Here is a 23,946-nt window from a genome sequence, read left to right on the forward strand (position 1 = left end):
CCAGAGAGAGTGTGCTCCCTGTTTGCAGTGTCCAGTCCAGAGAGAGTGTGATCCCTGAATGTAGTGTCCAGTCCAGAGAGAGTGTGATCCCTGATTGCAGTGTCAGTCCAGTGTGCTGCCTCATTGTCGCTTGCTCTGATGGTCCCATGTGGAGCAGGCCCTACTGGAATCTGATTGACTGTGAAGAGCTGGGAAAGCGGTGACTCTCTCCTGAGAAGGAAGCTGCGGAAATGGAGCTGGCGGTGCATTTCCTGCAAGCTGGTCAATCGGTAAATTATCAGGCACAGCTGGCCAGGCAGTGCCTCACTGACCCCAACTTCCACCAAGTACAATGGATCCAGAAGAGGACATTTCGCCCATTGAGCTTGCTCTGCTTTTTAATATGATCCTGACTGATTTATTTTTACCCAACCATCCCCAATGCCCTGTGCCCTAATTATATCAGAAATCTCAGTCTCTACCTTAAATAAACTCTAAGACTGAACTTACACACGCTAACTGCATATAAAATTGGTAATATTCACAACCCTCTGAGTAAATAAATTCTGCTCTTCAATCTGTGCGCTATCCAGTTCCTGCTCTTGTCCCCAAACTTCACCAGGAAGAACAATATCCCATCGGTTTTCTTGATCAACATTTCTACTTGTCCTGTGCATAAAACACTCCAAAATGCCTCACTCCCTGAACGCCCTCCAAACCCTCCCATACTTTGCACTTTTGTCTCCTGGTTCCCTAACAATTGTCTCATTGAATAGGCCACTCCTGAGGGCAGACTACCTCGCCTAATGTTCATTTTTCTCTCATCTCTAGCCTTTCGTAACACCAGTACGCTTTTCAAACACTTCCATTCTCCCTGTCTTACCAATCAGCAACTTCTGCTCATGCACGACATTGTGTCATTGACATTTTGGGATTCTTGCATCAGTTCTGATCAGTGCAAAGTGAAAATTTTTATTGTCCACACCAGTATTTATAGTTTCCTGATCTTGACTGTGATTCCATTACCTTGTTGAGGCCACACCTGGTTCCTTCTCGAATTAGATCTGGAATGTTCGAATCAGGTAAACTGGAGAAAGTTCCTCTGCATTCGTACCTCACCCCACCAAGAACAAAGTTTGAATGCAAAATATTCACATCCCCTCCTCGGATTGGAGAAGGATTTCCACCATTACATTGGATCTTCCCACACTTTACATCCCTGTAGGGAAGAGAAGAACAATGATATGTTTCGTGTACAGGAGTTGCTGTAGTCAGTATTGTGTGAATTTGTGTGTCCCTCCTCAGGATAAATCAGCTCAAAGTGATCACATATTATGCCTTTTCAGATAATAATCCACATTCTCACTAATCCCTGATAACCTTTCAGTGACTTTGCTGAGCACAAATCTATCTCGCTTGACCTCAGTCATATTCAAAGGCTCTGCTTCCACCAGTCTTTCTGAAAGAGAGGTCTAAGGACTCATGACCCTTGGAGAAACAGGATTTCCCTCATCTTTAATTTGAACAGTAGATCCTTCAGTTTTAACAAGTGACAAACCCTCACTGAGATTCGATCCTCAGAAGAAATATCCAATCCACATCCACCCAGTCAAGTCCCTTCAGGATCTTAAACGCTTTAATCAAGTCACCTCGGACTCTTCTGAACTCCAGAGCATGTAGGCCCAGCCTGTCTAGCCTTTCCTGATAAGGCAATTTGCCAAAACCATGTATAACTGAAACATAACCTTTCTACTCTTGCATTCAATTCCCCTCACAACAAACCATAATATTCAATTAGCTTTCCCGATTACAGCTCTCTGTGGCAAGGAATTCCAAAGACCCATAACCATCTGAGAGAAGAAATTCCTCCTCCTCTCAGTCTTAACTTGGTGCTCCTTTAGTCAGAAACTAAACCCTCCGCTCCCAGAGCCACCCATGAGGGGAAACATCCTCTCAGTATTGACCCTGTCCAGCTACTTCAGAATCCTGTTTTTCAATGAGATCATCTCTCAACCTTCAAAACTCTAGTGAGTAGAGTCTCAACCTTCTTAGCCTTTACACAAACAACAATCCCTCCATATCAGGGATGATCCTAATGCCTTTCTCAGAACTGCCTCCAATAAAATGATATTTTTCTTGAAATAAAACTGCTCACAGAATTCCAGATGTAGTCTCATGAGCACCTTGCACAGTTGCAGTAAGGCTCCCCTACCCTTATACTCCGTGGTCCTTGAAATAAGCACTTCCTAATTACCTGTTGCTCCTGAGTGCTAGCTTTCTGTATTGCTTGCATAAATACCCCCAATCCCTTCGTGTCACAGCTTTCAGCAGTTTCTTTCCATTTCAATACTATTCTGATTTGTTCTCCATTCCGAAATGAACAATTTCATATTTTCCCACATTATACTCCATTTGCCAACTTTTTGCTTGTTTACTTAACCTATCAAAATCTTGATGTAAACTTTTTGTTTTAATCATTCACCGGATGAGGGCATCACTAGTTAGGGCAGCATTTATTGCCCATCCCTAATTGCCCAGAGGACAGTTAAGAGTCAACCACATGGCTGTGGATCTGGAGTCACATGCAGGTTAGACCAGGTAAGGATGGCAGACTCTTTTCCTGAAGGAGAATAGTACTATTTGCATCCCTCTCACAACCTGCCTTTCCATCTAATTTTGGGTCATCTGCAAAGTTGGCTCCAGCATATTCACTCCATGTCCTTCATACATGTTGTAAATCAAGGGGTTGAGTTGCCTCCTTCTGCTGCTATGTCTTCTACAGGACCTTTGCTATTATCAGTCGTGGCATAGATTATAAGAGCAGGGAGATTATGTCAGCGCTGTATGTGACTTTGGTGAGGCCACAGCTGGCGTTCTGTGTGCAGTTCTGATCTACACATTATAGGAGGGATGCGATTGCACTGGAGGGCAAGATTCACCAGGATTCGATAGGAACAAATGGAACTGAAAACAAAACTGCTGGAAGTCACAGTGGGTCAGGCAGCATCTATGGAGAGAGAGCAAGCGAACGTTTCGAATCCAGATAACTCTTCATCAGAGATTTGCCCGGTGTTGCCTCGGATGGAACATTTCAGCTTTGAGTAGAGGTTGGATAAGTTTAGGTTGTTTTCTTTGGAGCAGAGAAAGTTAAAGGGGCACCTGATCGAGGTGCATAAGATTATGAGGGGCATGGAGAGTGTGGATAGATTTATCTGTTCTCCTTAGTTGAAGGGTCAATAATGAGGGGGCATAATTTTAAAGTGAAAGGCAGGAGATTTAAAGGGGATTTGAGGAAATGATTTTTCACCCAAAGGGTGGTGGCATTGGGCAGGCATTGCCTGGAAGGGTAATTGAGGCAGGAAACCTCACAACCTGTTAAAAATACTTGGATGAGCATTCCTGCTCCTCGGAATGCTGCCTGACCTGCTGTGCTTTTCCAGCACCACACTCTCAACTCTGAGCTATGGGCCGAGCGCAGGAAACTGAGACTGGTAGAGGTAGTAGTATAATTTTGGGCAGTATAACTTTGATGGGCTTAAGGGCGTCCACTGTACAGAATGATTTTATAAATCTGTGAACGTACTTTACTGCACATCCAACGTAGGCATTCTGTTCATTCTTGCCACAGTTTCCATATTGGTTTCCTGCTTTATTTTTTACTGAGTAACACAAATCATGTGCAGATACTGCACCTATCAGAGAAAAAGGGGGAGAATTACAGAGATTTGACAAACCGGAAACTGCTTCCCTGTCACACAGTCATCTTCCCAGTCCAGCCTCAGTGAACAGGTAATGGAATCTGGGAGAAGTTACAGAGACACAGAGTCAGAAAAGGAGAGAGGACAACAGACTAAGAGATTGACAAAAATACAGTGGCAATATAGTGAATGGGCAAGTCAAGATTTGATTAGATGGATGCCTGGAGTGTCACACTCACTGGTGATTCCATGTCATGAGCTTGTGGGAATCTGACACTGAGACAGGGAAAGGACTATCCTCAGAGTGGGATTTTAATTCCACTTCTCATTCCCTTTCTGACCTAACCATCCTTAGCTTCCTCCATTGTCAGAGCAAATCAGATTGCAAATTGGGGGAACAGTACCTCATCTTCCGCCTGAGCAGCCCACAGCCCAGAGGACTCAACATTATGTTCTCCAATTTCAAATAACCTCCCTCCCCATCTCCCATCCCACTCCCTTCCATTCCTCTCATCAACCCTTCCTTACAGTCACCAACCGGATTCATCTCTCCCATCGACTAACTAGGTCGTACCCTCCACCTGTGTTCACCTATCCCTACCTCACCACTTCGCACTCTCCCCCCTTTAACTTCAGCTCCCCTTCCACCCACCCCTCATCTTGAAGAAGGGTTGCACCCAAAACGTTGACTTCTCCACCTCCTGATGCTGCCTGGCTTCCTGTGTTCCCCCAGCCCCCTGCCAGTATTCTGTATTTCTGATGCTGCCTGTTCTTCCATCTTCCTGCCTGTCCCTCCTGATGCTGCCTGCCTTGCTGTGTTCCCCCAGCCTCCTGCCTGTCCCTCCAGATGCTGCCTGCCTCACTGTGTTCCTCCAGTCTCCTGCCTGTCCCTCCTGATGCTGCCTGCCTTGCTGTGTTCCTCCAGCCTCCTGCCTGTCCCTCCTGATGCTGCCTGCCTTGCTGTGTTCCCCCAGCCTCCTGCCTGTCCCTCCAGATGCTGCCTGCCTCACTGTGTTCCTCCAGTCTCCTGCCTGTCCCTCCTGATGCTGCCTGCCTTGCTGTGTTCCTCCAGACTCCTGCCTGTCCCTCCCGATGCTGCCTGCCTTGCTGTGTTCCTCCAGCCTCCTGCTTGTCCCTCCTGAAGCCGCCTGGCCTGCTGTGTTCCTCCAGCCTCCTGCTTGTCCCTCCTGAAGCCGCCTGGCCTGCTGTGTTCCTCCAGCCTCCTGCTTGTCCCTCCTGAAGCCGCCTGGCCTGCTGTGTTCTTCCAGCCTCCTGCCTTGTCTATTTTTAAGGTTTGCACCCATTTATCAAAATGTAAGTCTGACCTGGTTCCTTCTTTATGTCTTCTGAACCACTGTCTATATGCTTCTAGTACCAATTCATGAGCACTTAAAAGAGCCTGTTTAACCATTTTGTAATCCCTTGACCCCTCATCTGACAGCGTAGCAAATACCTCATTAGCTCTGCCTACCAGTTTAGTCTGAACTAGCATTACCCATAAATCCTCAGACCACTCCATCTGCCTAGCCAATTTTTCAAATTAAATAATGAAGGCGTCAATATCTTTCTCATCAAAATGTGGCAGAGTTTTGACATATTTGTATACATCACTAGCTTCTTTCTTCATCTCCATCCTGTTAACATGACTTTCATGACTAATTCACAACTTCTGAAGCTCAAATTCTCTCTCTCCCTTTCTTTTCTCTCCCTTTCTCTTTTTCATTTTGCTCAGCTAAGAATCTTCTCTCTCTGCCTTTATCTTCTAACTCCATTTGCCTCAATTGCAACTTAAGTTTTTCTAACTCTACTACACTTGTCTGTTTCTCTGAGTTCTTAACCAACTCCATTACAAGTTCAGCTTCTCTTTTGCCTTTGTTTGAACCTAATTCTAACCTGGAGAAAGTGAGAACTGCTGATGCTGGAGATCAAAGTCGAGAGTGTGGTGCTGCAAAAGCACAGCAGGTCAGGCAGCATCCAAGGAGCAGGAGAATCGACATTTCGGGCATAAGCCCTTCATCAGATGCTGCCTGACTGGCTGTGCTTTTCCAGCACCACACTCTCGATCCCAATTCTAACCTGTCTGCTAACTCTAAAAGTATATCCTTCCTATCTCTCTAAACCTTCTCGGCAAATTTGGGATGCATCTTCAAACCCCAGAATCTCTTCTGCAAATATAAGAGCCATTTCTCTCACTTCAAATTTAACCGTCCACAAGAAACTGAAATTAAACAAATTTTCTCACTGAAGTTTTAGTTAAGGACACTAATTACCAAGTTTTTAAATCTACTGGATCTTCCGTACTCCAAATCTGTTCAAATTTGTCCAAATCCTGGATGATGAGACCTCAAACTGTTGTGACAATGAGTTAGAACCCCTCTGTTAATTAAAACCAAACCCCCAGAAAACCTCACCTCGCCTTGTAATCTGTTCAAATGTGAGGGAGTGACAGAGAACTCTGAATTTCCACTACTTATAGAAAAATAACAAGTTATTTTCCTAATAGAACACTAGACAAAAATTATTAACAAATCCAATCCCCGTTTTTCTTAACTAATTACTTTCTGACCCTAACTCTTTCAAAATGCTGTTCCAATAACACAATTATTAACCATTGCACTAACTTAATCTCAATTTCTGTCTTCTTTGCTGTCTTCAGTCTTCCGTTCGATGATCTCCCTGGGTCATCTTCTTACTTTTTACTGCATTTATACAAAAAGATACCTTTTGATGGAGAGTGTTTCCAAATTTATTTGAGAGCAAAATGTTAGATGGGCAGTCTTCCACAGCGCAATCTTCTACAGTGCGATTTTATTTAGCCGTTGTCCATAGCACGATTTTATATAACGTAAGGTTGCTGAGGGTCACAATTGTCACATTATAGCAGAACAACATGACAATTTATTAACAGACAGGACCATTTCCACTCCAGACAGAAAGAACACAGACATGCACCCTCCAAACAGACTCCAGCAGATCCATCTTCTCCAGGATAATTAGGGATGGACATTAAAAGCTGGCCCAGTCAGTGAGGCTCACAATTCATATTCAACTAGAATGGAATGGTATGTTTATATTTCATTTCTATATTGGTTATGGACCTAATTGGCTCGAACAATGTTGTCCACTTCAGTAACAAGTTTTCAAATCTCATTATGTTTCAAAATATTGACATTTACCAAGACAGTGAGGTTGATAACTCTTAACAATCTGCTGAGACATAAAGCAAACCCTGAACATGGCTTCCTTCAAATCCTTACCCTGCTGAACCAACTCATCCAGCAACTCCCCTCTAATAACCTGCCTCTTCATCTTGAAGATCACTGAGGAACACAGAACAGGAGGACACCATTCAGCCCCTCAAGCCTACACCATCTGGGCTGATGATGATCTAATTCAATTACCTGCCTTGAGCCCATATCCCTTCATTCTTTTGCTTAATAAAAATTTATATTTAACTTCAATAACTGAATTAGTATCAATGTTGTTTGAGGAGTGAGTTCCAAACCTCCAATGCTCCTGTGTGTACAGTGTTTTATTTTTAATTCAGTTATGGGTGTCTGGCTGGGCCAGCATTTAATGCCTGTCCCTAGTTGCCCTTGAGAAAGTGGGGGATAAGCTGCCTTCTTGAACGACTGCAGTCCATCTGAAATGCATTGTCTGAACTGAAATGTCACCTCTTGTATACACTGATAAAATCTTTTAGTTACCTCGGAGCATTGAGTTGAAAAAAATTCTGGAATTTGCATTTTAATCAATCGAAACCTACATCTCCCTTCTAACAGATTAAGTGAGGGAGTCAGCCATTTCACATCGGTTGTATGACCCTTTGATCTTTCACTTATAAATTCTATGTCTGATGCCTCCTTACCCGGTGCACCTGATGATGGAGCAATGCTTCGAAAGCTAATGTTTTCAAATAAACCTGTTAGACTATAGCCTGGTGTGGTGTGATTTTTGACTTAGTCAATAAAGATTGACTTGGTGATGAGAAACAAAATTATAACCAGGAGAATTAGAATTTTCTGAGTTCAGGGGACTGACTCCAAACTGCCTGGTCCACAGCCAGAAGGAAGAAGCTCTACTGGTTGGAGTGCACTGTCAACTCTGTTCTTTTCTGCTGTATAAGCCTCTCTACAGATCAATCTGAGGTGTTGTACCTTGGAAAGTCAAACCAAGGTAGAACTTGTACAGTAAATGTTAAGATCCTGTGGTGTGTTGTAGGACATAGGAGTACAAATATAAAGCGGTGTCACAGGTAGACAGGGCGTGAAGAAGGCATTAAGCAGGCTGGCCTTCATTGGTTGAGGCATTAGGAGTTGGGACGTTATGTTACACTTGTATAAGTCATTGGTGAGGCCACACCAATTTTGGTCACCGTGTTATAGTAAAGACATAGTTAAATTGGAAAGAGTGCAAAGAAGGTTTACAAGGATATTGCCAGGACTAGTAGGCCTGAGTTATAGGGAGAGGCTGGCCAGGATAGGACCTTATTCCTTGGAACATAGTGGAATGAGGGGTGGCCTTATTGAGGTTTATAAAATCATGAGGGGCTCAGATAGGATGATATAAAGCGGTGTCACAGGTAGACAGGGCGTGAAGAAGGCATTAAGCAGGCTGGCCTTCATTGGTTGAGGCATTAGGAGTTGGGACGTTATGTTACACTTGTATAAGTCATTGGTGAGGCCACACCAATTTTGGTCACCGTGTTATAGTAAAGACATAGTTAAATTGGAAAGAGTGCAAAGAAGGTTTACAAGGATATTGCCAGGACTAGTAGGCCTGAGTTATAGGGAGAGACTGGCCAGGATAGGACCTTATTCCTTGGAACATAGGGGAATGAGAGGTGGCCTTATTGAGGTGTATAAAATCATGAGGGGCACAGATAGGATGAATACATACAGTCTTTTTCCCAGGGATGGGGAATTGTAAACTCGAGGTAATAGGTTTAAGAAGGCCCTGAGGGGTAACTTCTTCACCCAGAGAGTGGTGAGTATATGGAATGGGCTGCCAGAGAAAGTGGTCGAGGCAGGTAAATTAGCAACATTTACAAAACACTTGGATAGGTACATGGATGGGAAGGGTTTAGAGGGATATGGAGCAAATGCGGACCAGTTTGGGCTGAAGGACCTGTTTCCTGTGTTAGTTTATGACTGTATTTCCACTGTTGCTGCTGCCTGGGCCAACCCAGTTCTGTTGACACATGGCATTCCCACCTCTGCTTTTGCTGTCTAGGCTCTGCCTCAGGTCCCACCTCAGAAATGTTGTTGCTACCCGGAGCTCCTTACATGTGGACTGTTGCTGCTCCGGGATTTTTTGAGGGGACAGATGGTCACCGTGATAGGGTCCAACCGGCTCTCGACTGCTGAGGTGTTGGGCTATTTGCCATACAGCTGGGTTGGCTTGGAATGACCCTTCCTCAATTCACTCAAGGAGAGGGCAAGGGATTGTTATGCCCCTTCTCCATCTGCCCAGTAGATGCTTTTAACAGTTTCACTGGTGGTGTTTGCACACTACTGCAGACAATGTAGAATACCATAACCAGCCTCAACATCAACAGCAGCAGGGAATCACAGCGTAAATTCCAGAACTTTGCGGCCCTTCAGAACAGGAAGCTTGCAGTGTGCTTCCTGCAAGAAACTCCCATCTCCTCAGGAGAAAATGGGAGGACTACATGAGTTGCCTCACCTGCAGATCTGGTGGGATGGCTATCTTGTCGGACCCACAGTTTCAGCTTGGGGGTCAGGGAGACTGTTCCAGGCCATTTGTTTGGCGGGGGGTTTGGTCACGGTGCTTCACTTTGTGAACGTCTACGTTCCTGTGTCCAGACCGAGGGAAACGTGTTTCTACGGAGAAGTGTCTGCTCTTCTCGCCTAAATTGACAAAGGCCTGGACTGATTTGGCATCAGGGAGGAGGTTGAGAGACCTAGTCAAGTCCTTCAATTTGATGGACATCTGGCCAAATCTCCATCCTGACTCCATCACCTTCCCCTCCACCTCCACATGGCATCCATGCTGGTCCACATGATTCACCCAGACCAGTCCTACACGGTCCCGGGCTGGAGGATACACAACACCATCCACCTGGTCCAGGACCTGATCCATTTCTGTCGATGGTCTGCTTTGCCGAGCACCTTCCTGTCTCTCATTCAGGAGAAGGCATTCGACAGGTCGATCACGAGTACCTGGTCGGGACTCTGCGGGCATTCGGGTTCGAGATACAGTTCGTTGCCCGGATCCGATTTTTGTACGCCGCCGCAGAGTGTCTGGTTAAAGCTAACGGGTCCCTGACGGCGCCCCTTCGCTTCGGGAGAGGAGTGCGTCAAGGCTGCCCCCTGTCCGGCCAGCTGTATTCCCTGTGCATGGAGCCTTTCCTGCGCCTCTTGCGGAGGAAGTTGTCGGGGCTGGTTCTGTGCGGCGTGGGCACGGGGGTGGTCCTCTCGACCTACACCGACAACGTGCTGCTCACTTTCACCGACCCGGCTGACCTGGGGAGGATGCGCGAGTGCCAGGCTATGTACTCGGCAGCGTCTTCCGCCAGGATCAACTGGGCCAAATGTTCTGGACTACTGGTCGGTCCGTGGTGGGTGGAGTCTCTGCCGGAGGAGTTACGGGGGTTCAGCTGGAGTACCACCCATCTCCTCTACCTGGGGGTCTACCTCAGCCCGGCTGAGGAATCCTGGCCGGCCAACTGGCAGGAGCTGGAGGCCAAAGTCTCGGCTCGCCTAGGCCGCTGGACAGGACTGCTCAGAGTGCTATCTTACAGGAGTCGAGTGCTGCTCATAAACCAGGTGGTGGCCGCCATGCTGTGGTACCGGCTGATCACTTTGGTCCCTCCTTCTGGTTTTGTCGCTGACATCCAGAGAATGTTGATTCACTTCTTCTGGGACAAAAAGACACAATGGGTCGATGCACAGATCCTGAGTCTCCCTATTGAGGAGGGTGGTCAATCGCTGGTGAGCGTTCGCACCCAGGTAGTGACTATCCAGACCTTTCCATTGAGCATCTTTCTAGATGGTGCATCCTGGCAACGTATTTTTTCCACCAGGTGTGTAACCTCAACTACAATCTGCAGTTCTTGTTCATCGACCGAGACGGTTTAGAGGTCACCCTCAGGATGCTGCCTGTCTTTTACCAGGACCTGATCACTGTCTGGGACATGGTCGAATTGAGTCACACCTACCCTCCGGCAGGAGTAGCGGCTGTCGTCAAGGAGCCGTTGCTCAGAAATCCACATCACCGTACTTGCGGGTTCAAGTGGCTGTTGGGGGGGAGGGCCGTGGTGGTCAGTGTGACCAGGGTCGGGATGTGCTGGGTGGCAGAGGCCTGGGATGGACACTGCCACAGAAATTGGCACACAGGTGTCTCAGACATCTGGTTCGCAGCCACTGCCATCCAATGCAGTTACATTCTCCCCGTGTCTGCGTGGGTTTCCTCCGGGTGCTCCGGTTTCCTCCCACAGTCCAAAGATGTGCAGGTCAGTTGAATTGGCCATGCTAGATTGCCCGTAGTGTTAGGTAAGGGGTAAATGTAGGGGTATGGGTGGGTTGCGCTTCGGCGGGTCGGTGTGGACTTGTTGGGCCGAAGGGCCTGTTTCCACACTGTAAGTAATCTAAATCTAAATCTACAGGATGCTCAGGTCTGCGGTGAAATCCCATCTGCACACACCCCTGCCCAGACGGAATTTCACATTAGCCCCAGGATCCTGTACCTTCAACGAGAACCTGTTCCACACAACCTGAGCCCACATCTGAAATGTTACATGCCTTTTAAAGCAGTGAAATGACAAGCCCTGTACAGACTGATGCTGCGCACCATCCACCTCTTCTCTTTCATCCACTGCCCAGACAAACCTTGGCGTTCCCATTTGCCGCCGGGCGGTGTGGATTCCCAGAGGAGGGCTGTCTGCACAGGGATTGTCTCTCTTTCCTACGAAGATTTGGGTGGAGGATGCTGCAAACAGCAGACCCTTGTAACCACAGATTGGGGTGGTTCACAGACTCCCAGCTGAACTGTTTGTTTTGTGGTGCTGTGGAGTCAGTGGATGCGGGCGTCTGCACCCCCTTTTTAGTTACCTGAAGAACCTCCTCCTGTGTTTCTGGTTGCACGTCAGTCCCACACTCCTGATCTTTGGGCACCTAGTGCAGAGAGGGGAGGGCAGGTCAGAGGACCTCCTCGTGGGTCTGCTCCTGGGCCTGGCCAAACTGGCCACAAACAGGTCCAGGCAGCGGGCCATGAAGGGGGTCATTACGGCCGATTGCCTGCCTCCTTCCGCAGTTACTTCCTGAGTATTCCTGAAGAAGGAGCACACGGTCTCCACCAACACTTCTAATGTCGTCAGGGAGATGTGGGCACTGTGGGGAATGTGGTTCCCTGCCAACTCTATTTTCATTTAATCCCTACTACCCCACCTTCACTTCTTGCACATAAGCATTGCTTATTCCGAGCTTTGCTTGTCACTGGTTCCCTGGCCACATGGGTGTGTTCCTGGTGGTGAAAATGTTGAATAACATTATTGTGCAGTTGTGTTTTTACTGACTCCTGCACTTACACGCAGAAACACAGACACACACATGCACCCATACACACACATAGACACTCACACACGCACACTCTCTCTCTCTTGCACACACACATAGACACGCAGAACATAGAATTTTACACCACAGTACAGGCCCTTCAGCCCTTGATGATGGGCCGAGGTAATCTACACCGTTCCATTATTATCGGTATGCATGTCCAATGCCCATTTAAATACGCTTAACGTCAGCAAGTCTAATACTGTTGCAGGCAGGCCATTCCACACCCCTACTTCTCTCTGAGTGAAGAAACTACCCCCAGTACAGAACATAGAACAATACAGAGCAGAACAGGCCCTTCGGCCTTCGATGTTACACCGACCTGTGAACTATTCTCAGCTCGTCCCCGTACACTATCCCATCATCATCCATGTCCTTATCTAAGGATTGTTTAAATCTCTCTCATGTGGCTGAGTTAACTACATTGGCGGGTAGGGCATTCCACGCCCTTACCACCCGCTGAGTAAAGAACCGACCTCTGACATCTGTCTTAAATCTGTCACCCCTCAATTTGTAGTTATGCCCCCTCGTACACACTGACGTCATCATCCTAGGAAAAAGACTCTCTAATCTAATCCTCTGATTATCTTGTATGTCTCTATCAAATCCCCTCTTAGTTTCTTCTCTCCAATGAGAACTGACCCAAGTCTCTCAGCCTTTCCTCATAAGACCTTCCCTCCAGACCAGGCAACGTCCTGGTAAATCTCCTCTGCCCCTTTTCCAATACTTCCACATCCTTCTCGAAATATAGCGACCAGAACTGTACACAATATTCTACGTGAGGCCGCACCAGTGTTTTGTATAGTTGCAGCATGATATTGCGGCTCCGGAACTCAATCCCCCTACCAATGCAAGATCCCTCTGCACATCCACACTCCCTAGAGTCTTTCTATTGACACTGTACTCTGCCATCCTGTTATTCTTCCCAAAGTACATCACTTCACATTTAGTGTTGCTGAACAAAGAGACCTTGGAGTGCAGGTTCATAGCTCCTTGAAAGTGGAGTCGCAGGTAGATAGGATAGTGAAGAAGGCGTTTGGTATACTTTCCTTTACTGGTCAGAGTATTGAGTACAGGAGTTGGGAGGTCATGTTGCGGCTGTACAGGACATTGGTCAGGCCACTGTTGGAATATTGCGTGCAATTCTGGTCTCCTTCCTATCGGAAAGAGGTTGTGAAACTTGAAAGGGTTCAGAAAAGATTTACAAGGATGTTGCCAGGGTTGGAGGATTTGATCTAAAGGGAGAGGCTGAACAGGCTGGGGCAGTTTTCCCTGGAGCATCGGAGGCTGAGGGGGTGACCTTGTAGAGGTTTACAAAATTATGAGGGGCATGGATAGGATAAATAGGCAAAGTCTTTTCCCTGGAGTGGGGGAGTCCAGAACTAGAGGGCATAGGTTTAGGGTGATAGGGGAAAGATATAAAAGAGGCCTAAGGGGCAACTTTTTCACACAGAGGGTGGTATGTATATGGAATGAGCTGCCAGAGGAAGTGGTGGAGGCTGGTACAATTGCAACATTTAAGAGGAATTTAGATCTGTATATGAATAGGAAGGGTTTGGAGGGATATGGGCCGGGTATTGGCAGGTGGGACAAGATTGGGTTGGGATTTCTGGTCGGCATGGACGGATTGGACTGAAGGGTCTGTTTCCATGCTGTACATCTCTATGACTCTGTCCAAGTCCCCCTGCAACCTATAACATTCTTCCACCCTGTCCACTAATCCACCAACTTTAGTGTTATCTGCAAATTTACTAATCCATCCACCTATGCCTTCATCTAAGTCATTTATAAAAATGACAAAAGCAGTGGTCCCAAAACAAATCCTTGTGGCACACCACTAGTAACTGGAATCCAGGCTGAATATTTTCCACATATCCATATCTATCCTAAAACTATCAGCCCTCAATTTAAAGCTATGTCTCATTGTGTCAGCCTTCACCATCTGAGGAAAAAGGCTCTCACTGTCCACCCTATCTAAACTTCTGATTACCTTATACGTCTCAATTAAATCACCTCTCAATCTTCTTCTCTCCAATGAAAACAGCCTCAGTTCCCTCAGCTTTTCCTCATAAGACCTTCCCTCTATACAAGGCAACACCCTGGAAAATCTCCTCTGAACTCTTTCCAAAGCTTCCATATCCTTCCTATAATGCGGTGACCAGAACTGTATGCAATACTCCAGGTGCGGCCTTACCAGTGTCTTGTACATCTGAAGCATGACCTCGTGACTCCAAAATTCAATCCCCCAACCAGAAACGCCAACACACTGTATGCCATCTTAACAATCCTATCAACCTGGGTGGCAACTTTCAAGGATTTATGCGCCTGGACACCGAGATCTCTCTGTTCATCTACACTGCCAAAGAGTTTACCATTTGCCCAGCACTCTGCATTCCTGTTACTTCTTCTGAAGTGGATTACCTCACACTTTTCCGCATTAATCTTCATTTGCCACTTCTCAGCCCAGCTCTATGACCCTCTGTAACCCACAACATCCTTTGGCACTATCCACAACTCTGCCTACCTTCATGTCATCCACAAATTTACTAACCCATCCTTCTACGCCGACATCCAGATCATTTATAAAAATGACAAACAGCAGTGGCCCCAAAACAGATCCTTGCGGTACACCACTGATAACTGAGCTCCAGGGTTAACATTTCCCATCAACCACCACCCTCTGTCTTCTTTCAGTAAGCCAATTTCTGATCCAAACTGCTAAATCACCTCCACCCCAAAACTCCGTATTTTGTGCAATAGCCTACTGTGGGGAACCTTATCAAACTCCTTACTGAAATCCATATACACCACATCAACCACTTCACCCTCATCCACCTGTTTTGTCACCTTCTAAAAGAACTCAAGAAGGTTTGTGAAACATGACCTACCCTTCACCAAACCGTGTTGACTATCTATAATCAAATTATTCCTTTCCAGATGATTATAAATCCTATCTCTTATAACTTTTTCCAACACCTTACCCACAGCTGAAGTAAAGCTCACTGGTCTATAATTACCAGGGTTGTCCCGACTCCCCTTATTAAACAAAGGGACAACATTTGCTGTCCTCCAGTCTTCTGGCACTACTCCTGTTGACAATGATGACATAAAGATCAAAGCCAAAGGCTCGGCAATCTCCTCCCTGGCTTCCCAGAGAATCTGAGGATAAAACCCATCCGGCCCAGGAGACTTATCTATTTTTAGATCTTCCAAAATTACTAAAACCTCCTCTTTGTCAACATCAATCCCAGCCTATCTTGTTGCCTGTATCTCTGTATTCTCACTCATATTGCCCTTTTCCAATGTGGATACTGATGAAAAGTATTCACTTATAGCTTCCCCTATGTCCTCAGATTCCACACACAACTTTCCACTTCTATCTTTGATTAGCCCTCATCTTACTCTCGTCATTCCTTTATTCCTGATATACCTACAGAAGGCCTTTGGGTTTTCCTTGATCCTATCTGCAAACAACTTCTCATGTCCCCTCTGGCTCTTCTTAGCCCTCTCTTTACATCATTTCTGGCTAATTTATAACTCTCAAGCCCTCTATCAGAGCCTTCACGCCTCATCCTCACCAAGCATCCTTTTTCGTCTTGACAAGACCTTCAATTTCTTTAGTAAACCATGGCTCCCTCTCTCGACAACTACCTCCCTGCCTGACAAGCACATACTTATCAAGGACCCGCAGCAACTGTTCCTTGAATAAGCTCCACATTTCAAGTGTGCCCATCCCCTGCAGTTTCCTTCCCCATCCTATGCATCTTAAATCTGGCCTAATTGCATCATAATTGCCTTTCTCCCAGGTATACCTCTGTCGCTGCAGTATATACCTATCCCTACCTATTGCAATTGTAAACGTAACCGAATTATGGTCACTATCATCAAGTGCTCACCTATCTCCAAATCTAACACCTGGCCAGGTTCATTTCCTAGTACCAAATCCAAAATGGCATTGCCCCTTATTGGGTCTGTCTACATACTGTGTCAGAAAACTCTACTGCACACCTTGAAGAAAAGCTAACCCATCTCGACAGTGGTGTAGTGGCTCAGTAGTTAAAACTGCTACCTCACAGCATCAGGGCCCTGGGTTCGATTCCAGCCTTGGGTGATTGTCTGTGTGGGGTTTGTACATTCTCCCTGTGTCTGTGTGGGTTTCCTCCCACAATCCAAAGATGTACAGGTCAGGTGAATTGGCCATGCTAAATTGTCCATCATATTAGGTGCATTAGTTAGAGGCAGATGGGTCTGTGTGAGTTACTCTTCAGAGGGTCGGTGTGGACTTGTTGGGCTGAAGGAATCTTAAAATAAAAATCTTTAAAAAAAAATCTGTTTGAACTGGAATATTCCCAGTAATGGGGAAGTTAAAGTCTCCCATAACCCTGTTACTCTTGCTCCTATCGAGAATCATCTTTGCTATCCTTTCCTCTACATCTCTGGAACAATTCGGAAGCCGATAGAAACCTCCCAACAGGGTGACCTCTCCTTTCCTGTTTCTAACCTCAGCCCAAACTACGTAAGTGGATGGATGGGCCAAAGGGCTGCTGCAATACTATCCTTGATTAACAATGCCACACCCCACCTGTTTTGCCATCTTCTCTGCTCTTACTGAAATATTGAAATCCCGGAACCTGCAACAACCATTTCTGTCCCTGCTCTATCTATGTCTCTGAAATGGCTACAACATCGAAATCTCAGGTACCAACCCATGCTGCAAGTTCACTCACCTTATTCCGAATGCTCCTGGCAGTGAGGTACACGCATTTCAAACCAATATCCTGATTGCTGGTGTCCCCTCGTGACCTTGTAAACCTATCCCTGACCTCACCACCCTCAACCACTTGTACACTGGAACTTTAGAACATAGAACACAGAAAAGTACAGCACAGACCAGGCCCTCTGGCCCACGATGTTGTGCCGAGGTTTAATCTTAATGTAAAATATAGTAACTTAACCTACACACCCCTCAACTCATTACTATCCATGTGCATGTCCAGCAGTCGCTTAAATGTCCCCAATGACTCTGCTTCCACCACCACAGCTGGCAACGCATTCCATGCATTCACAACTCACTGCGTAAAGAACCTACCTCTGACGTCTCCTTTATACCTTTCTCCTACTAGCTTCAAACTAAGGCTCCTCATACCAGTCAATCCTGCCCTGAGGAAAAGTCTCTGGCTATTGACTCTATCAATTCCACTCATTATCTTGTATATCTCGATCAGGTCTCCTCTCTTCCTCCTTTGGTTTTCCAGCTACAGGGAAAGTTCACTTCTAATATGAGAAAGTGAGGACTGCAGATGCTGGAGATCAGAGCTTAAAATGTGTTGCTGGAAAAGCGCAGCAGGTCAGGCAGCATCAAAGGAGAAGGAGAATCGACGTTTCGGGCATGAGCCCATCTTCAGGAATGAGTAAAGTGTGTCCAGCAGGCTAAGATAAAAGGTAGGGAGGAGGGACTTGGGGGAGGGGCATTAGGAATGCAATAGGTTCCAGGTGTCATGTTGCCATGGTCTGGCGATGGAGGAGTCCAAGGACCTGCATGTCCTTGGTGGAGTGGGAGGGGGAGTTGAAGTGTTGAGTCACGGGGTGGTTGGGTTGGTTGGTCCGGGTGTCCCAGAGGTGTTCTCTGAAACTTTCTGCAAGTAGGCGGCCTGTCTGTATAGGAGGCCACATCGGGTGCAGCAGATGCAGTAAATGATGTGTGTGGAGGTGCAGGTGAATTTCTGATGGATATTGAAGGATTCCTTTGGGGCCTTGGAGGGAAGTGAGGGGGGAGGTGTGGGCGCAAGTTTTGCATTTTTTGCGGTTGCAGGGGAAGGTGCCGGGAGTGGAGGTTGGGTTGGTGGGGGGTGTGGATCTGACAAGGGAGTCGCGGAGGGAGAGGTCTGCTCATTAGTCCCATAGCAGCAGGGAAGAAGCTGTTCTTGAATCTGCTGGCGTGTGCTTTTAAAGTTTTGCATCTTCTGCTCAATGGAAGAGAGTGAAAGAGAGTATAACCAGGGTGGGAGGAGTCTATGATTGTGTTGACTGCTTTCCTGAGGCAGGGAAAAGTGTAGACAGAGTCAACGGATGGGAGGCTGGTTTGTGGGATGGACTGGGCTGTGTTTACAATTCTCTATAAATTTCTTATGGTCTTGGGCAGAGCAATTACCATCCCATGCTGTGATGCATCTGGACAGGATGCTTTCTAAGGTACATCTTTCAAAAGAGTCATTATAACATGCTGAATTTCCTTAGTTTTCTGTCAAAGTAGAGCAAGTTGGTCAGTTTTCTTCATTGTAGCATCAACATGGATATACCAGGTCTGATTGATGCTATTTATTCCAAGGAACCGGAAGCTCTTGACCACCTCCACCTCAGCACTAATGGTAGACAGGGGCATGCCCTCCACTCTGCTTCCTGAAGTCAATGAGCAGCTCCTTCATTTCACTGACACTGAGGGAATGATTGTTGTCTTTACACCATATTACTAAGCTATCTCCTTCCCATCCTCTGTCTCATTGTTGTTTGAGATCATCAAACTTGCAAATAGAGTCAGAGCAGAATTTGACTACACAGTTGAGTGTGTATGAGGAATATAGTGAGGGGCTGCCTTGCTGGGTACCAGTGTTAAGAATTATCGTGGAGGAGGTGTTGTCACCTGTCCTTATTGATTATGGTTTGAGGGTCAGAACTCGAAGATCCAATTTCAGTGGGGGGAAACAGAGTCCTTTGTTTCAGAGTTTGGAAATGAGTTTGATTGGAATTATGGTGTTGAAGGCAGAGCTAAAGTCAGTGAACAGGGGTCTGATGTGGTGTCCTTGTTATCCAGATGTTCCAGGGATGAGTGTAGGGTCAGGAGTCTGGCGTTTGCTTTGGACCTATTGTGACAGTACGTGAATTGTAGTGGATCAAGACAATCTCGGAGGCTGGAGCTGATGTGAACCATTACTAACCTCTTGAAACACTTCATAATGATGGATGTCAGAGACACCAGACTGGAGTCATTAAGGCATGTTGATTGATATTTCTTTGGTACTGAGTCTTCTTCAAGCAGGTGGGAACCTCAAGTATAAATTGATTTGATATGTCTATTGTCACATGACCCTAGTTATGGTGAAAAGGTTTGTTTACGAGCAGTACAGGCAGACCATAGGGTAAAAGAAACCTTCAACACATATGGGTTGTATTGCACAGGGCATGCGCTAGGCAAGATCAACATTATTTGAGGTTAGAGAGTCCATCCATCAGTGTAATAACGGCCAGGAAGAAGCTATTCCTGAACCTGTTGGTGCCTGTTTTCAAGGTTCTGTATCTCCTGCCTGATGGAAGAGGTTGTAGGAGTTTGTTACCGGGGTGGGAGGGGCCTTTGATGATGTTGGCAGCCTCTCCGTGGCAGTGAGTTGTGTAAATGGAGTCCATGGATGAGAGGGTGGATTCTGTGATGGTCTGGGCTGTGCACACAATCTTCTGCAGTTTTTTACGGTCCTGGGCAGAGCTGTTGCCGTACCAGGCCATTATACACCTGGACAGTCTGTTCTCAATGGCGCATCTGTAGAAGTTGGAGTAAGGAGAGGTTAATGATGTTAACAAATACTCTCACCAGGTGGTCCTTGCAGGATCTGAGTGCATGGCCAGGGATTTCATTAGTGAGTTTTGAGAAGATTTGTAGCTCAGGCTGAGGTTCTGGTTTGCTCACTGAGTTGGAAGGTTCATTTTTCGGACATTTCATCACCCTACTAGGTAACATCCTCAATGAGCCTCCAGACGAAGCATTGCTGATGATTCCTGCTTTCTATTGATATGTTTGGGTTTCTTTGGGTTGGTGATGTCATTTCCTGTGGTGATGTCATTTCCTGTTCCTTTATCAGGGGTGGTAAATCAGGTCCAAGTCAATGTGTTTGTTGATAGAGTTCCAGTTGGAATGTCATGCTTCTAGGAATTCTCGTGCATGTCTCTGTTTGGCTTGTCCTAGGATGGATGTGTTGTCCCAGTCGAAGTGGTGTCCTTACTCATCTATATGTAAGGATACTGGTGAGAGAGAGTCAAGTCGTTTTGTGGCTATTTGATGTTCATGTATCCTGGTGGCTAGTTTTCTGCCTGTTTGGACCCGATTTACCACCCCCTGAGAAAAAAGAACAGGAAATGATATCACCATAGTAAATGACATCACCACAGGGAATGACATCACCAACCCAAAAAAAAACAAACATATAAACAGAAAGCAGGAATAATCAGCAATGCTTCGTCTGGAGGCTCACTGAAGATGTTACCTAGTAGGGTGACAAAATGTCTGAAAATGAACCTCCCAGCTCTGCGAGCAATCCTACATCCAGGAATTTCATCTCGTCAGGTTGCTTTCCATGTGTTCTCTCTCAAGAACGTCAACTTAACATCTCTGGTAGCGACTGAGGAAATAGGTAAAAGCAAGTTACTGCGGATGCTGGAATCTGAAACCAAAAGAGAAAATGCTGGAAAATCTCAGCAGGTCTGGCAGCATCTGTAAGGGGAGAAAAGAGCTGAAGTTTCGAGTCTAACTGACCCTTTGAGGAAATAGGTGCCTCCATGGCTGTTGGGATAGGTCACATGATTTCAATGACCTTCTGTTCAAATATTTGTGCCATTCTTTGGGATCTGTAATGTTCTTTATATTTTTATAAGCCCTTTCTTTTAATGTTATGCTATTACTTACTTTCTTAGATGTTCATGGCTGTTTATCTTTGAGGTGGACCTTTCTCTACTCATGAGTACAAACTGCTTCTGACTAGCATTAAGTGCTTCTGTAATGCCTCTCCACTGTTCCTTGGTTGTTTTACCAAATAGCAGAGCTTCCCATTTTACTGTGGACAGTCTCTGCCTCATCCTGTTACGGTCTGTCTTACTTAAATCCAAACTTCTAGTTGCCCGATCTTTGCTTACCTTTTACAAACACTACATGAAACCTGATCATGTTATCACTATTACTTCTAGGTCACTAATTAAATCTTCCTCATTCCTCATTACCAGATCCAACGTTGCTTGTCTCCTTGCCACATCCAAGACATATTACCAGAGGAAACTATCCCAGGTGCACTCCAGAAATTCACCACTTTTCTGGCAAGTGCTCGTCTGCCTTTCCCAACCTATGCTAAGATTAAAAACCCCATTAATACTATCTTAATTAATTGCCTAATTAATTGCCTAATTTCAGCATTTATACAATTGAGCACTTCTGACCTACTACTAAGTGGTTGATATATGTGGGCGGCACGCTGGCACAGTGGTTAGCACTGCTGCCTCACAGCGCCAGAGACCCGGGTTCAATTCCCGCCTCAGGCGACTGTCTGTGTGGAGTTTGCACGTTCTCCCCGTGTCTGCGTGGGTTTCCTCCGGGTGCTCCGGGATCCTCCTACAGTCCAAAGATGTGCAAGTCAGGTAAATTGGCCATGCTAAATTGCCCGTAGTGTTAGGTAAGGGGTAAATGTAGGGGTATGGGTGGGTTGCACTTCGGCGGGGCGGTGTGGACTTGTTGGGCTGAAGGGCCTGTTTCTACACTGTAAGTAATCTAAAATCTAATCATATGACACCTATTGTGGTTTTAGTTCCTCAGTTGCACCCATAAGGTCTCCACTGGGTGCTTTCCCCTTATTACATCCTCCCTCACTATGGAAGTGATTCTGTTTCTAATCAGTGATGTTACTCTAGCCCCTCTGCCCTTTTCTCTATCCCTCCTGTAAACCTTATATCTTGGTATGTTTAATTCCCAGTCCTGACTGTCCTGCCATCATGCCTCTGTTATGGTTACTGTATCATCGTTTCCAATTTGACATCTGTGGCTGCAGCTCATTCCTTTTGTTCCTTGACACTCTGTGCATTTGTATAAGAATGTCTAACTTTGGCTGTACTCTCCATCCTCTCCCTCAATATCTTTTTATTATTTTTCCTGGTGTCTGGTAATGCAGTGCTACACCTGACTTACAAGCATCAGACAATGACAGTATGGAGGCTGAGAGACAGAACTGCAGATGCTGGAGATCAGAGTTGAGAGTGTGTTGCTGGAAAAGCACAGCAGGCCAGGTAGCATCCGAGGAGCAGGAAAATCGATGTTTTGGGCTGGAAGGGCTTTGGCCCGAAACGTTGATTTTCCTGCTCCAGTCAGGAGGCTGAGCCTAAGATGAAGGTCTAACCTCTGATTTTGGGAGTACCGTGCACCAACTGTCCATCAGACTCTGTCACAAAGTCAGAAGCAAGAATTTAGTAAATAGTGCTTGAAGGCTGAGACATCCATCCAACAGATCATACACTTGACAAAGCTTATCACAGCAGGCATTTGTGCTGTAACAGTGTGGAATATTCTGGTGCTGTGTACTCACCGGGACCCCAGATCTCCTGACACTGTTTATCTGCAGACTGGCAGATACCATCGCTGCAGTATAAAATCCCATTGCTGCACGTGTGCCCATTTTTCAGAAACACATTTTCGGGGCAATCAGAGAAATTTCCTGAACAGAACTCCGGCAGGTCACATTCTCCCATCAGCCCTCGGCACATTGTCCCTGCTGGAAGGAACTGCAGAACAAAGACTGCAATTATTTGAATATGTATATTGGAGAATGTTCCTGAAAGGATGCAGTGCAATTCCTTGATATCCAGGTTTGTGCAATGTGAAGTGGCTGTGCGTTGAATATTTGCAATCAGATTGGGAATCTGTCCTTTAATCTTAAATGGACGAGGACCAGAAACTGAGGAGCTCCACTTAAAAAAGAAACAAGCCATTAATGCTCCAATCCAAAGATATGCAGAGTAGTTGGGTTAGCCATGGTAAATGCAAGGTTACAGTGTTAGGATAGGGAAGAACTGGATCTGGATGGGATGCTCTTTGGAGGGTTGCACAGACTCATGAGCCAAATGGTCGGTTTCCACATGAAAAGGATTCTATGAAGACTTGCTCATCGATTGGGAATGTGTGGGGGTCTACACAGACTTAACACTTCAGGATTACGAATTAAACAATTCCCAAATGATATGGCTCATATTCGAAGACCAATTCAGAGTCAGATTGAATTTCCATATTAACATCCTAGAATTTATGCCATTTACATATAGAATTGTCATCAGAGAGAAGATCTCTCTGGCTTTTCAGAGAGGAGCAGTCAAATAGAATTGAATTGGGGACTGCTTCAACCTTGGAAGGTTTCCAGAAAACCCTGGAATTCCTTCCCTAAGGACATTGAGGGTCTACCTACAGCACATGGACTGTTGCAGTTCAAGAAGGCAGCTCACCACCACCTTGTCAAGGGTAACTAGGGACAGGCAATAAATGCTGCACCCTTCTAATGATGCCCAATTCCCACAGGTGAATAAAATCCAAGGTGCACAGGGTGACATTTAGTCCCATTATCCTCTCGTGTCTCTTCTGACAGAGAAACGTGGAATGATTCAGAAAGGAAAGGGTCTTCAGTTCAGCAGTTTGATTGGAATGACTAGTGATGTACGCCTTGCAGATGATAAGTTGAGAGGGGAATTGATGGAGTTTTTGTAAATCATGAGGGATCTGGGCAGAGTTGATGAAGAAACTGAATCGATGAAACAGAGTTGAGCAGAAGGGACAGAGAGTTAGTTTGGTTAGCAAGGAAACAGAATACATGACAACTAAGGAAGGGAGTTTGAGGATTCAGGTGTGCAACACATTATCAGAACATGGATTAGTGGTGCTGGAAGAGCACAGCAGTTCA

At 45.9% G+C, this 23,946-nt stretch overlaps 1 long non-coding RNA gene across 1 annotated transcript in view; it reads right to left on the reverse strand.

Moving 5' to 3' along the window:
* The window catches only part of LOC122550377, a 76,379-nt gene extending 53,715 nt beyond the window's left edge, over window positions 1-22,664 (reverse strand). Inside the window, exon 1 of the long non-coding RNA XR_006311832.1 lies at window positions 22,585-22,664. This is a non-coding gene — a long non-coding RNA (uncharacterized LOC122550377). The remainder of the gene's footprint in view (window positions 1-22,584) is intronic.
* Between the last annotated feature and the right edge of the window lie 1,282 nt (window positions 22,665-23,946).

This window comes from Chiloscyllium plagiosum, chromosome 5, assembly GCF_004010195.1.
Source record: "Chiloscyllium plagiosum isolate BGI_BamShark_2017 chromosome 5, ASM401019v2, whole genome shotgun sequence".
Taxonomy (NCBI): domain Eukaryota; kingdom Metazoa; phylum Chordata; class Chondrichthyes; order Orectolobiformes; family Hemiscylliidae; genus Chiloscyllium; species Chiloscyllium plagiosum.